The following is a 16,271-nucleotide window of genomic DNA, read 5'->3' as shown; positions in this document are numbered from 1 at the left end:
ATGCCTCCACCTTATATTAGGAGCCCTGGTACTGGCCCTGCAGCAGTCTCTGATCATGGTCTTTGACAAGGTGTCCTGCCATGACCTTGGACTCCTGGATGCACCAGCACTGCACCCGAAAGTGCACACCTTCTCCCCTTACTGCCATAGTGCCTGCAAGGGGAAGCTACAGCCAGTTATGAGATGTATTCCCACCTCTTGGGTTTAAGTAGGGCTGATTTTCCACACTTTTCCGTGACTGGCCAGTTTTCAAAAGGCTAAGCTATGGGCAAACCTGCTTGCCTACGGTTGGCATAGTTTAAAGAGGTATATCACTGGGCACAATGAGTCAGCTGCCCTACACATTGCTTACACCTCCTAAGCTGCCCTGTGCAATGCTTAGCATTGCTTACATTAGACTTTGCATTATAATTCCTTTTTGGCATTAAGTTTTATTCATTACACCTTATATGTATGCCTGGTATCCATGATTAATGTGTATGTAGACTCTATGGGGGTCCTTGTGTTTTACTGGGGACTTCAACACTGTTAGAATTACACCTCACTTCTGGGCTTACTGCTGTACTCCAGTTCACATATTTATGTTATGTAGTGGGATATAGAACATATGACTGTATACTGATTCCTTTCACAGGTTCAGTTTTGTTTTACTATGGTGAGGACTTGTTTGCTGATACCTCATTCTTTTGTACTTCTGTGATGGCTTGGTGGTTAACTACTGTGAGTATAGTGTATAGGGTCCTGCATTGCTGTTTATTTTGTTGATGGACAGAACAAGGGCTGTTGGATACAGAGTGATTAAGGCACTTTTGAGCATTTGTAAGTGGGTTTGCATGACAGTAAGCACTGCTAACCTGCCGTTACATCTGCTTACAGAGCGTTAGCTTTACAATTGCTTAACCAGTGTAGGCATTGCTTACCACCATGCAAATGGGCTTAAGCCCACTTACTAGGGCTTAAATACACTTACTACTGCTTATTTGTGCTTAAACCTGCTTACTAGTGCCTTACTCATTATGACACTGACACCTCATATGTGTATTTACTGCAGTACTCCAGTTCATGAAAATATGTTATTTACTAGGTTATGCAACATAAATATTACTCATAACGTGCTTTGCCATGGAAAATGGAATGTGCTTTATTGGGACTTGAACCGGGAATGCCTGCTTGTAAGGTGAATGCTCAGCACACTACACTATTGCTATGCTGCTTCATTTGCATATATCTTCAGTGTTATCCTCTTCAGCCATTTAAGCTGCATTAACCGTAGCTAAGCGATGGGCACACCCACGCACCTACGGTTAGCTTTAATCGGATTTTTAAAAAAATAAAGGGTTTATTCTTTTTATTTATATACACTGTTGCTGTTGTACACAAGGGGGACTGTTGTGGGGAAATGCGGTCACCTATGAGCGGTCTTGTTCATTTCATACCCCTTTCTGCTGTTTTTCATTGCGGGGGAGTGTATATTCTGAGAACTCTGCTCTCAGACACGCCCCCTCCACTCTTACATGCTCCGTGTAAGCCTAGGAGCTCAGGCAGCGTGCCTCGTTACTATGCATGGCGTGCTGCATCCTGCTCCTACACTGCCACCTCCGTGCAGGACTAAGCTAGTCCTGCATGGAGGAATTGTAAATCCGGGGGATAGTGCCACTGAATGACTTATTAAAATGTACATGCTTTGATCCTAAAACACAGAAAAATGTATGAAGCTGATGGCACCCTCTTATTGCAAATGGGAGCAGCAGTGTTTGTCCAGTGAGTAAATGTTTGGATAAAGTAAGTCTAGATATGAGCACGGGATTCCAGAAAATAACCATTATAATGAATGTGTACTGGTATAACAATAAATCACACTGCAAACTTCTTATACTGAAATACCTGTACAAACAGATGGAAGCTTGTATACTTACTGAAACAGACACTTGAATACAACACATACACACACACACCTAACCACTTCTTATATACACACACACACACACACACACACACACACACACACACACACACACACACACACACACACACACACACACACACAGTCAGCTTCATCCATTCTTACCTCTACAGACATGGTTACTCATACTGTCCCACACATCCTTACACTTACACCCCCTCTACTACCTCGTTGAACTTACCTGCAATGTGTATTTTTATCAAGAAAGCATTCTTCAATAGAATTCTTCTGATGCTGCATTTTCTTGTAGTCAGATAAATATTGGTATACTGAGTTTTTTTTTAATAAAGAGTTTGCAAAAAAAATCTTACCTGCAGTGCTGGCTCTGCCATTGACTTGAATGGAGAACTACAGCATTTAACTGTGTTAATTATTATGACCAGCCATTCTGTTGTATACAGCTGAATGATTCTCTGAATCACTCGGCAGAGTAAATTACATACAGCAGGCACTTCATGTGAAAGCCCATGGTAAATTAGCCTTAGCCACTGTCCCAGAATGTCTCATTATTGTACATTGGTTTTTCTTCTTGCTATGTAAAATCACTGCAGTGTCCCTGAATCAGAAGGGGTTAAGACAAGGGATTGGACACTCATGTTACAACTCACCACTCATAATAACCCTTTCTGAATCACTGTCTAGGTGTTATTAAGGAACACTTAGAGCCAACAGGATGGTTGAATAGTTGGTGAGATTTGCATTTGTAATGATCTTCAATATACCAATAAAATTATTAAAATAAAGCATTATACTTTATATGTTGTTTGGAAGTTAGCTCTGAGGATTGTCTATGACATTTTATGCTAGAGTTTGATTATATTGGCCTCTATTTGCCTGCTGTGTGATGCTTAGCAAGCCACTCAACCAAAAATGATCCACAGGGGAACCCTGAAATTTGTCCATGTAGATCAGTACACTTCTACACAAAACAAAAATATTTAGTATAGTGGTCTCAAGAGTGTCAAGTACTATGTTTATTTTTCAGTACTAGTTATAAACCAATGTTTTTGATAGATAAAACTAATTGAAATGCCTTCCAAACTGTGCACCTTTATCATGTAGTTAGGAAGGTACAAGCTTCTTAAACTTCCTTTTAGCATTATTTCACCATGGAGGTATTCCAAAAGGCCATTTCTCAGTTAATTAAAGGTCTGGACAATGTTGTAAGTATAAACAATAGTCCTTTAGTATGAGCCACACTGAGGAAAAGCATTAAAAAACTGTTACAGCTGTTAAAGAGAGTGAGATGAGAGCTGCAACAAGAAAAGACTTTTCCCAGTTTGTATAGGTATCTAATGCTTGCAGCCAAAGGACTTCTTAAGCCAGGATCACTTCCTGGGCAGCCCTTGATGAGGCTGCCAGGAGCCATTCATCCAGGCAGGGAACACATTATGTGCTTTCTACATAAATGCCTTGTTCACAAAGCCTAACACTTTGGTAAAGACCCCAGAAGCACAGAATAGACGAGATCCTGAAAATGATGTTCATTAAGAGTGAGCAAATGGCACCACCTGTTTAGACTGAAGACATGGATGTACATAAGGCATCCATCGTGTCCAGAGATGCCACCCAAGCACACACTAGCGGTAAAAGCATGATGTCTTAAAGAGTTACAATCTGGGAGTACTGGATGTGCTCACTGAAGTTCCTGAGGTCCGTTACAGACATAAATCTCCTAATCCCTGTGGAACAAGAAGAAGGCACAAGCAGAACCCTTCATCTTTTTCCAGGGTAGAAAAGTGCCTTTTGGAGTAGAACCTCTGGGTATTCCAAGAGCTTTGTAAGGACATCTATATTAAATCAGCAAATGCTGATTTATTGACCCCATGTAAGTGAAAGCTTACAATCCTGAACACTTGGAACAGTGATTTTTTTTCCCCAAGGAAAAAAAAATCGCTGTTCCACAAAAAAAGCAAAAAAAAAAAAAAAAAAAAAAAAAACCCTTCAAAACATTACATAAAGTGGTGGGCTTCGCCTCCCACACCCCCAATGTGGGGGGGTTGTGCCTCCCACAGACCCTCTACTTAAATATACCAACTCTGAGATTGCACTACAGTGAGGAAAACGGCAAAGTAACGGAGGTGGCCAAGCAATTTCTTTCCCAGGGAAAGAAATCGCTTATATGCCGTTTTGCTATTTTGCTGTTTTATGCTTTCACGTTCGATCAAGAAGCATTCAAAGGATTGCATCTTCGATTATATAATAGGAACCCGATAAATAGATGGATAAACAGATATATAGATAGCAAGATACAGCGAGATGGTGAGAAACAGAGAATATAAAAAGGCATGCCACAAACATTGGGAAATAAATGTCGCTTAATTTGAAGAAATAACAGTGTCATAAAGATGACTTCCATTCTGTGTCAGTGGTGTTCGAATATTTTACAGATAAGTGCTATAACCATTTGTAACAAGCATGTGTCTAATAGTGCCATAAACAGTGACTGAATATTTTTTATTGTAACTAGATCATGACTGAAATTAGACTAATTATAATTAATTATTAGTCTAATTCGCCCACCTGTAAGTTAAATAAACAATGAGCTAGGCAGAGAGATACCTAGATAAATAACTACATGCATACATAAATATTGCATCACTCTTACAATGGTGATATCTCTTTAAACATATCACCAACAGATAGATTCATACTTTACCTTTTACTCCTTGCAAATACACATTTCCATTTTTTTGTCTTTTGAATTACTAATTTTTTGCTTTTATTATATTTAAACACATACCTGCAAATTCTGATGGTGTAGAAACCTCACAGAGCTAATAACATATGAATGTTTTGCATCAGTACGGCATGGCTTTACACTACATTACTTTTCTCATGCAAATAATGGACTCTCCATTTTCTTAGTAGCTGCAATGTTGATCTCTTTAATATTTATGAAACCTAATTTTTTTTTCATTTTCACTAGGCTTTGCATTGCTTTCCTTTCAGGTTGACAAACAAAGGGCTGTGTCAAGTGTAATATCCCACACCCCCAAAGCTTCTGCTCCAGGTAAACTGTCGCATTTTACTCGATGTGACTACTTATTATATGTCCTACTATATCTTGTTTGCCATTTCAGGCACATTATCATATATAGAGGCCATCTGGCATTGAAGAATGCTTGCCTAATCTTGTTCCCCTCTGAGAACTGCACTTTCTTGGGGGCAGTCAGTATAGCCAACATACCTTCCCTCAGATCAGCAGCACTTTATTCCTGTCCTGTACTGTTTTGCTTTAGTCTCCTTCCCTCTTTCTCTGTCACTTTCTTTTTCCCATTCTTCTTCCCTGAATTTCCAGCATCCAGTAGCCTTTGAGCCCCTTCTCATATACCAGCTGATCGCTAGGTCATTTAAAGGTCATTGTGCTCTTCATATGAATTTACAATGGAAAGTGGTTCTGTCTTCCTGCCAGTAAAACAAGCTCATCAACTGTTGGTGCATTTTGCAATAAACTGATTATTATGTTTTACTGTAGCTAAGTTAAAAGAAAATGAAACATGAATGAGATCTGTCTTCTTTACCTAGTATCACAAAGATCAGTCGTTAAATAAAAATAATAAAAGATGCAGCAAACTATAATTATGACATCTTTCTAATTTGTCAGTGATATTATGCATGAGATTACAAAGTTATGTTAAACTTATAGCCATACCATAATGCTATATACAGGCACCAGACATTTACAGTGGCATGAGGGGAATTGCTTTATTTAGGGTATGCTAAAAATAGCTTTATAAATACTGATCCAGTAGAACAACAGCAACTCATTGCATGTGCACATGAAAGTCATTCAGTACCCAAGAATTCCACACCATGGTAAAAGGACCTTCTTTCAAAAGTGCTTGTGCCTTAGTATGGAGATTTGTGGCTCTCGAGAGACTCATTAATGGGGAAATGTACAGCCAGCTGAGTAAGAGGATTTTAAAAGAAATGAACAATTAGGTAACAAATTCACTAAAGAATATAACAATAGAAGTAAAGAAAAAATGCAAGCTGTGAAGTGACACAGTATTCCCCGAAACAGACATTTTACCATTGCAAAAGGACAATAATTATTTTGTGTATGGTGCAAACTAGCAAGGGAAGGCAAAACTCAAGAAGAGCACAAATGTAATAAAAAGTCTTTCCACACACAGCCATGCAAAAATATGTATATCTATCTGTAGAGCACACACACACACACACACACACACACACACACACACACACACACACACACACACACACACACGCACACGCACACGCACCCACGCACAGACATATATATATATATATATATATATATATATATATATATATATATATATATATATATATATTTATATATTATGCTGACTTTGCAATGCCCTGTTCTCAGCCAATACTTTTTTAACCTTCCTAAAACTCTGCATAAAAGCCATATCAGTGGGCTGCTTCCTGCCATTTGCAGTGTGTTTATCACTTTCACCTATTTGACCATTTCTGTGACATCAAGGTCCTAGGGGAAGCTACAGATCTATCTGAGTGAGACAGTTATAAATGATGTGTGGGAACTGTGACAGCCTTCTCCTTCTTTAACTGATGAGATGGTGTCTGGGAGAGCTGCGGCTATGTATTTAGCAAATGACAAAACATCCATGGAGATTGAATTTGTGTGTATGTAAGGAAAACAAATAGAGGTTTTACAGTAAATTTATATAACAGAAATATCCATCTTACCTTGTAATATTTTGTTCTTAGCCTATTTATTTACAATCTATTTGAGAGCTTTTGTCATTTTGTTTTTGATTTAGCAGAGAATTGTGTTAAAAAAATGCAGTGGCAGAATCCTCAGAGTATAAGAGTCATGTTTAGAAAACATTTAGTTTCTCCGGTACAAAGACTTTATGTCTTCACATAATTGATATGACACAAGAGCAGCATCCCAAGAGCTTCCTGAACTATTTCATGATAGACTAAAGCACGGTTTGCAATGCAACCCTGGGGTTTGAAGCTGTGATCTGTTCGATTACCTTAACAGGAACAGTAGTAAAATAATTACAACTGGAAGAAAGATTTGATTTAACATAGTTACAATGTTGTCCTTTATTTTTTGAAATTAATTAAAATGAATTTCTGTTTTTAGTCTTTAGTTGAGAAAATATGGATCAGCAAAGTTTTGCATGGCTTAAGGAGCAAATACAAGCCATTAGAATATATTCTTATCATTTGTAAAACGTTATTTTTAGCTATACGAGGGCATCCTTTAACCTTGAATAGTAATAAGTACAACGATAAAGTGATGATTGAGATAACATGTCATTTGTTTGGTTTTGGACTGCTGATATGATAAGCATTTTGATGAAAATATAAAAATCTGAATATACAGATATTTATGGAACACAATTTAAGAACAGTGATTTGTGGTAACACAGTCAGCTTTGCTCATTGCAAGCACATTGTGGTTTGTTTGCTTCTACCTTTCCCATTTCCTAACAGAAGGCATATAATTGTAGAGACCAAATTGTGTACACTCATAATTGCATGTAATACCTGACTTTCATTAAACAGGATGATAATAACACACATCCTGTGCAATTACAGTATATAATTTCTTTGTTAGACAGGTAAAAGCCAGTGTGTACAAATTGCTGTCTGCAGGGACAGGTAAGGAACACTACTTTTGTTAAATGAGTTGGTTAGTGTTACACAGTGTGCAAATGGAGCTTGAAAGAATCAAACCTACTATAGCCTTAGGCCTCTCTGATATACTGCCAGACATATACAGATATTTAGATATAACCTGTGCCTATATACATGCATAAATACCTTTTAGTTATGTAGTGAAGGATCAAACACAGCAGGACAGGAACACTGACAAGTAGGAACAAGTTGCTTATGGTTTTCGTTGTATTACCTGTTCCTGACAGCTGCAAGCTCTACCCCTGCCTCAAAAAACTAAATAAGAGTACAAGTACTTGTAGGAATTCCTAATAATTTCTGTCAAACATACTTAAAGGAAGCATGCATTATTTGATTCATTTGTTTCATCCTGTGGTAAATAGTAATTGTATTTTCCTTCTGAAACAAGGGATTTTTAACAATACACATTTCAGTTTGCTGTCACCTAACAGGAAGCAACATGATTATTAAATGTTTTTTGCAAGGGTCAAGCCCCGCCTGCACTGCCCCACATCCACTACAACTTCTATATACTAATTTCAGAATGGTATTACAGTAGGAAAAGAGCAAATTCTCACTTCTTGCTGTACTGCGATCTTGCACATGCATATACTGGCAACGTGCAATCACTTATACATTTGATCACTTTTGCAAGTCTTTGTCTTCATTCAACCACCTGACAATAGGAAATACACACATATGCACACATGCACACACACACACACACACACACACACACACACACACACACACATATCTATATATATATATATATATATATATATATATATATATATATATCTCTATATATATATATATATATATATATATATATATATATATATATATATATATATATATATATATATATATATATATATATCTATATAGGGTTGCCACCTTTTCAAATGGCCAAAGTGGGACATTTTCGGGACAACATCAGATTTTACAGGCCGACACATACCCACGGTCAGTACAAAGGATAGAACTTTCCTTTTTTTGCCTAAACGAAAGCTTGTTCTTGTAGCAGTTTAGTTGCTTATTCTGTTTCTTGTAACATTTAGGTATTTTACATACAGAAATAACTATTTTATGCAACTATTACATGAAATATGGGACATAATTATGTCCTACAATCTCAGGACATTTGCCATTTTTAATATTTTTGGTCAGGACACAACTGCCCAAAAAGAAGGGACTGTCCCTCGCAAAGTGGGACAGGTGGTAACCCTATATATGTGTATATGTATATATATATATATATATATATATATATATATATATATATATATATATATATATATGGGTCTACTTCTGATCGCTGTACAGCGCAGAATGGCATATTTACCATTTTCCTCACTGTATTGCAATCTTGGAGTTGGTATATTTAATTAGCAGGGGGCAAAAACATAAAAAAAATAATTTTCTGTTTTTATTCATTTATTTTTTATTTTTATTTGCATTTCGAAGTTTCAAAACTTTGATCTTATGGTCTCAACCATAAGAAATTCAAAGTTTTGAAACTTTGAAATTTAGAAGTACATGCTATATATAGATGCATAGACACACACACACACACACACACACACACACACACACACACACACACACACACACACACACACACACACACACACACATAATTAGTCTACACTTGGAATCGTTTCAGCTGGTGATCATTTATCTTCTCATTTCTTTCCTCCATCTTGCATGTTTAGGAAACGTTTCTACCAGTAATCCCACATGTAGTTAACAACTAACTAGGAAAATGTAATCTCTCTGATCATCTTTTTCTCAAATTAACTGACTCTGATCATAGCTGCTGTTACTTAAGTGCATGGATGATCAATCGTATGGAATATTCCACTTTTTCACAGAGTTATGCAACCATGGAATAAGTATATTTAAGTGAGGGGTTGAACAGACAAAGTCTCAGATATGGAGGTGCAGTAGGGCTTGCCATCCTACAAAAAACATTCTCTGTGTTTTATGATGTTTAAGTTTAGCGTCAATATTTTCAATCCTTTTAGAATGATAAAGTTGCATTTGATTGTTGATTTCTTGTAGCGGCTCCATCCCTATCTAACAAAATCTTTAAGAACAGAACGTCAATTTACATGTGTTATAATTATGTCTGTGTACTCATATTGAACAATTAGAGGTGGGCAAGCAAATGTGGGTTCGAGCTTGGCCCGAGCCTGACTATAAGCTTGGTTCTGGCTTGTGAACCAGAAGGCTAAAAAGCTGAGAAACAGTGGAGCTAGAATTGTTTGAGTAACTGCTGACTGTTGAACTGTTCATTCATACCACACCTGCAGGCTAAGAATGCTTTCTGTTAGGTCCAGTCTGCGTATCTAAGCATTGTGGCTGGCTGGAATACCAGAGAGGGTGATGTGGTTAAAAGAGAAAATATTTAAACATTTTTCGTTGGAGAGCACTATGCAAGATGTTGTAGTTAGGGAATTCTTTTTAAAAAGATATGTAGCTCATTGTTAGGATGAAGGTGCATTATTTCTTTTACTCTAGAGGGCTTACATGCTTCCACAGAGGGAGTGAAGCCTGTTTCAGTGACAGAAAAGAAGTTTAAGAGAGCTTGGAAAACACTACTAATGCTAAGGACAACAAGAGATTTCTTTTGTTCTTTTTTGTTTTTACTGAGGTAAGCCCAGTCTCTCAAATTGTCCCTGCTTTTAGCTCAATGCTGTGGATCTCTGAGAGGTGCTTAGTGTTATGTTTGGGAGTGAGTATATGTGTTCAAGAGTAACATATTGAAATTATAATGCTATTGTAGTAGTTGTTTCTTCTTTCACTTTACTCACCATCAAGCATTCGAGATGTACACAGAACTGGACTGCTTTTTTGAGGAAGGGTGGGGGGCATCTTGTGCATGAAAGTACACGGTCATAATTTAATCACTGCTAGAAAAAAAGTGTTATGACTTGTTAGGGTCAATGTACGTGTTTACCAATCACAAGCTAAACAGTAAAATGTTACTCTACTTCTTATGTTTTCATTCTTTTCTCAGTAAGAAATGAGTGTACAGAAAGGGGCTATCATTTTGGAGGCATAAATACGTGAGAGAAAAGCTCAGTTGTGGTTGATATGGTTTGTTGGAGGGCAATATCTATCAAAAAGCAAAGTTTTCCGTTATTATTATATTTTTTAGCAACTTCACAGTCAGAGGTGGTGTAACTTTTCAGAAAGGGTACAATCTACTGGGACAGTGTATTTATTATATACCCAAACATTTAGGTTAGTAAGAATGACGTTTGCTTTTTACTATTATTGTAGGCTGCCTTAAGGGAATTGAAATATTATTTCTTAGTGCTGCGGTGGTACGGCAGTAGCATTGTTACCTCACAGCAAGAGGTTCTCCCGTTTAATTCTCAGCTAGGCTTGGGAGTGCCTTCTGTGTAAAGTCTGCATGTCCTCCCCGTGGTTGGGTAGTGTTCGAAAGACATGCATGCATAAATGGGCATGCCTTTGTTGAAGGTTGGGCATCGAGCTGGCACCTCGGCATTTCGTAAAAAATCTACTGCCAATCATTAGCGGACCAGAGTTCTGCTGTGGCAACCCCTTACCGGGAAAAGCCGAAAGACAAGCAACAACTTAAAACTAACAAAATCCAGTATTACACAAGGTTTTTGTTGCTCCATTTAGGCAGTGTATCTAGTTTTAACTTAGGGCTGTTTGACCATTTTTTTGGAAAGTGTGGTGAAACTACTATGCACTAAATCATCATTAGACCGCAAGCTGAAAAAATGAATTTGCATCTATTAGGCAGGGCAACATTTTTGGTTAGCATTGTCACCTCACAGCAGGAGGTTCTCCGGTTCGATTCTTGGGTAGAGTGCCTTCTGTGTGGAGTTTGCATGTCCTCCCTGTGGTCGCATGGCTTTCCTCCGGGTGCTCCGGTTTCCTCCCACATCCCAAAGACATGCTGTAGGTGGATTGGACACTCTCAATTGGCCCTAGGTGTGAGTGTGTGTGTGTGTGTGTGTGTGTGTGTGTGTGTGTGTGTGTGTGTGTGTGTGTGTGTGTGTGTGTGCCTTCTGTGGAAGGTTGGGCACCGGGCTGGCAACCTGACACTGTAAATCTCCACTGCTAATCATGAGTGGACAGGTGATCTGTTGTGGTGACCCCTAACCGGGAAAAAGCCGAAAGAAGAAGAAGAGGTCAGGGCAACATTCCTGTTCTTGCATACAAAGTGCTGTACTTCTATAATGTGCTTATTAGAATTTTTACTATTTTTCATTGTCAGGAGACATTAAACTTTGGCATGGTGAAGGGCTGGTTGGGTGTAAGCTGTTAAGAAGTGTGATCACCCTACTGTCAGCATTCATTCATTTCAGTGAATGCTGGCAATGGCAATGTCTAGTTGGCTGCAACTGTAGTTTTTTTTTTTTTTAAATTAACTAATTTGTTCTGAACTTCCAGATATAGTTATTTTTAACTGAGTTACTGTTCCAGTTGTCTGCTCTGGCTGGGCTCCCTTGGCTTGGCTCTGGTTCAGCTCTTCTTTAAAAATCTCAAGCTTGCCCACCTTTATGAACAATGTTATGGAGTTCTGTTCCTATAGATGATAGCAGATCTGAAACGACATTGTCCTTAATTATCTCAAGTTCTTCCTCCTTCACAGTGTCCATATACCTTTTGGGGATATCAAGGTTACCACTAATATAAATCTAGCAGATCAGTCACTTAGTAGTAATCCATCTGTGCTGTCCCCCTTGACTGCTATCCTGTTGATAGTTTCCATAAAAATGTTATTCACCTTTGAGGAAGGGGACTATATATAAGATTCTATTGGTATATACTGACTTATTGTCTACTTCATAGAAGGCCCACAGCACTTCCTTTATTTTGGACTTCAGAGGAGTTGGTATAGCTTTGCAATATTAGACCCATAGTCACTGTATACAGTGTTATGTAGCAGTTCCCATCATGACTCCTTCACTGTCTTGATCAATAGTTTCCAACTTAGGTACCAACATGGGCCGACTCAAAGCCCTGTCACTATACTCGGTATTTATTTATTTATTTATTTGGCATTTGTTTACTGGGGTAGTCTGACTGGGTCTACAGAACCCGTTTTCAGCAGAGGCCCAGGTAGAAAAGCTCCACATACAGTACAATACAAATACAGTATAATCCAATACAATGCAAATGACATAAGAAATACTGTACAAAAATAAGTTGAAAGAGCATAATCTATGTTAAAAGATGTCATAAGATATACTGCACATCTAGGCAATTCTACAGAGTTAAAACATTATAGACAATTATGGTCACTCTCACCATGTGCATAGCCTATGAATAGATAGTGTAAAAATAGTATGTAGGTAGTGCATGTATGACATTGACTGTTATAGTAGATGAAAAAATAGAATGTTGGTTTCATTTAGGGAAAATAATAGCCAGAAACTTAGTGATGCAGTAAGATAGTTAGAGAGTTAAGAATAGAAGCATTACAGCTTGAGCAGGAGAGGCTTAGAATCTTGCAGACTGTGAGGGGGTGAAATGTGACGGAAGAGGAGGATGAGGCTAGCATGAAAGAAAAGGAAAAGCATTAGGCAGGCTTTATGCAGGTTTTCTACAGACTGCTAAGAAATTACCTGTGTCTGGCATATAAGGCATCGTCTGATCCATTACTGATGGATTTACCACACATCAAAAAGTCAAATGACATCAGAAATACTCAGTCTAAGGATTTAAACCTCTTCTGCAGCATCAACAGAATGGTTTGGAGGGACAGGTATATCTTGCAGAGGATACTGCTGTTGTGGAACAAACTCCCCATCCACATAAAGCAAAGTTCATCCCTGTCCATATTCAAGTGTATCTTAGATTTATGGGTGGGAAACAGAAAATTTACCCCAGGACTACCCCCTGTAGTACTAATGGATGGAGGCAGCTCCTAAAGGCTTTATCCCATGCATAGGCCACCTCTAATTATTTATGGTATGATCCATGTTATTCTAATTAGGGGTAATATATAATTATCTGCCAGGGGATGGGTAAGGTCAGTCTCTAACCAAATGGCATAGGTTGACGTGAGCACAAAATGAGAAACTGGCTACGCTTAAAATGGCCCACAAGGGCAGCTAGCTTAGTACTTGTCTATGAACCTATGAACCTATAACACCCTTGGGTACCACACCAAAGAAGTTGCTCATGTAGATTTCTATTGCTGAAAGCAATGCCTTCTCATGTTGCGATGTAACTCATGCAAGTCTTTACCTGTAGTTTCAAAGACAAATTCATTTACCACTTGTAGAGTAGGAAATTAGTACTTTCAATGTTGTCTCATGTTGCGTCACTACATAGAGAGAATGAACTTTATGTGAACATGCAGCCTCTTCTTTGTTTTCTGATAATGCCTTCAAATTAGATACACTCCAAACAAAACTGCAGTCTAATAAGAGTGACTGCACATTTACACAAAAGCAAATAGACAACCACGTATATTGAACAAAATATACAGAATAAACAGGCCATAGTAGTCTAACTTGTGGACATGCACTCAAAGTTACTTGCAAACCTGCTTCAAAACTGAGTTGTGTTCTTACAGCTGGCAAGATAAGCTCCCACTGAATCTGAGGTGAATGCAGGAAAAGAAAAAAACAGTGGTTTGTTCTATTGGTTTAGCTGCATTAGACATGCCATGGTACTTGTTTAACTTTTGTCTATTTATTGATTACAGACAAGTTTACTTAAACTAAAAGTACATTTTAATGGAGATATTCTAATAAAAGGCAGTGTGTTACATTCCAGTAACATTGTACTCTGAAAGCATGGATACATCTTTGATAAAACACAAAGATGAGCATCTCAGGCAGTAACTCATGTATGTTTTAAGAGATTAAGTTAATGCATGTTTGTGGAACATTTTGACAGAATTAAATAGGAGCAGCAACAAATCCTCTCTTCCCTAGGTTCATACCTTCCAGATGACCATCTGTTTAACGTTATTGCTCTAACTGCTTCTTGTCTTTAGTGAAACTTTCAAAAGCATTTCTTTATAAAATAATTATGATTATTATTTGGGGCACAGTCAACTGAATTTAAAGATAATTTGTTACAGTATTCATGCAGCATTGTATTTAGATTTGCAAAGGCAATAAATACAGCATTTACAGACTGTTTTAGTATGATTGCGCATCTTTTAATATACAATGAATTTCATATATTACGGTAACTGTTATTTAAAACAGGCATTATTAGGAACATTTTTATGAGTACAGGAGATCAAATTAATTGGTATATACAGCGATTTTCATGTTATAAAAGGTAATAGGTAATTAACAATGTTGAGATAGACTGAATTTTAATGAACTAATGAATTATTTAAAAACAAAACAAAGCAACTCTCACCTATTAATAAAACATTTGTGTAAAATATTTCAAGTAAGCTGTGGCTGCTTAGACAAATGAAAACTGAGGAACTGCTGCTTGGAAGCAAAAGTAGGTTATGTAAGTGCCTGATGAAGGAAAAGCAATGACTAGTATGTGTCATTGTGGCAATAAGTGCTTCTCTGCTGAGAGGGATATAGCAGGAAGCCATAAAATGTGAGGGAAATGGCATATGTTGAACCTGGATACAATTTTAAAATGTCTGCGAACATTGAATGAGAGACCAACTTATAAGGAAGATTTGAAATGAAATTCCTGGCAGCTGATGACTTCCCAAGTCTTAGTTGTTCTAGAATTGCTAAATATAATGGCAACCAAAATGTATAGACTGTTCTACCAGCTAAAAGGCTTGGACAAAAATTCAAGGAGCTATTGCAATAACATTTAAGTCTAACATCTTTGGAAACTGCAGAATGCGTTGTGCTCTATAAAAGGAATCAAATGAGAGAGGTGAATGTATTCTGTAGAGTATGACAAAGCTGTTTAGACTGTAGAGCTTAATGAAGGGATGGCAGATGTGTTAAGAAATAAATTTGTGCATGGCATATATTGAAAAGTACACAAAACAAACTGCTGTCCAATTAAAAATTGACACTTGGCCAAGAACTGAATTATTATCATTAAAGTTACAACGTGGGACAAAAGAGCAAGAATAAGGATGAATAGGACAGCAAACAAGCAGCAGTAAACAAGCAAATTAGTGCATACATATATATGCCCTTCTTTAGTACTTTTCAAACACTACCTGGGCCAGAAGAGCAAGCATTAATGTAATACACATACAAATAAATATATGCCTTCCTTAGGCCCTTTGAACTATAACCTGGGATATAAGAGCTAAGGTTGGCATAATAAACAAGCAACAGAGCCATGTGAACTATGACCTTTGACATTATTCCACAGCTTTGAAGTGTGAACAAGCTTAAAGTCCTAAATACAGACATGGATGTTGCAAGATGAATGTCAAAGCTGACAGACAGCACCCACATAAAGTAGCAGATAATACCTCATAAGACAAATAGATGACTTGTGCATTTCACAGTGTTCAATACTGGCACTCCTTCTGTTCATCATAGCCTTCTCCAATCTCCAAACCACTAACTCAAACATACAGCTAACTATATTTGCTGATGATTCCAAGTTGGGTGCTGTCATTCATTCAGCGTCTAAAACATTGTTACTAAATCAAGGATTATATCATGCTGATGAACTGGATATTAGAAAGAGTAAATGCATACAGGAGTAGCATTGT

Source organism: Protopterus annectens, chromosome 10.part0, assembly GCF_019279795.1.
Source record: "Protopterus annectens isolate FY-2018-M chromosome 10.part0, PAN1.0, whole genome shotgun sequence".
NCBI classification, from domain to species: domain Eukaryota; kingdom Metazoa; phylum Chordata; order Ceratodontiformes; family Protopteridae; genus Protopterus; species Protopterus annectens.
This window is presented reverse-complemented; position numbering follows the sequence as displayed.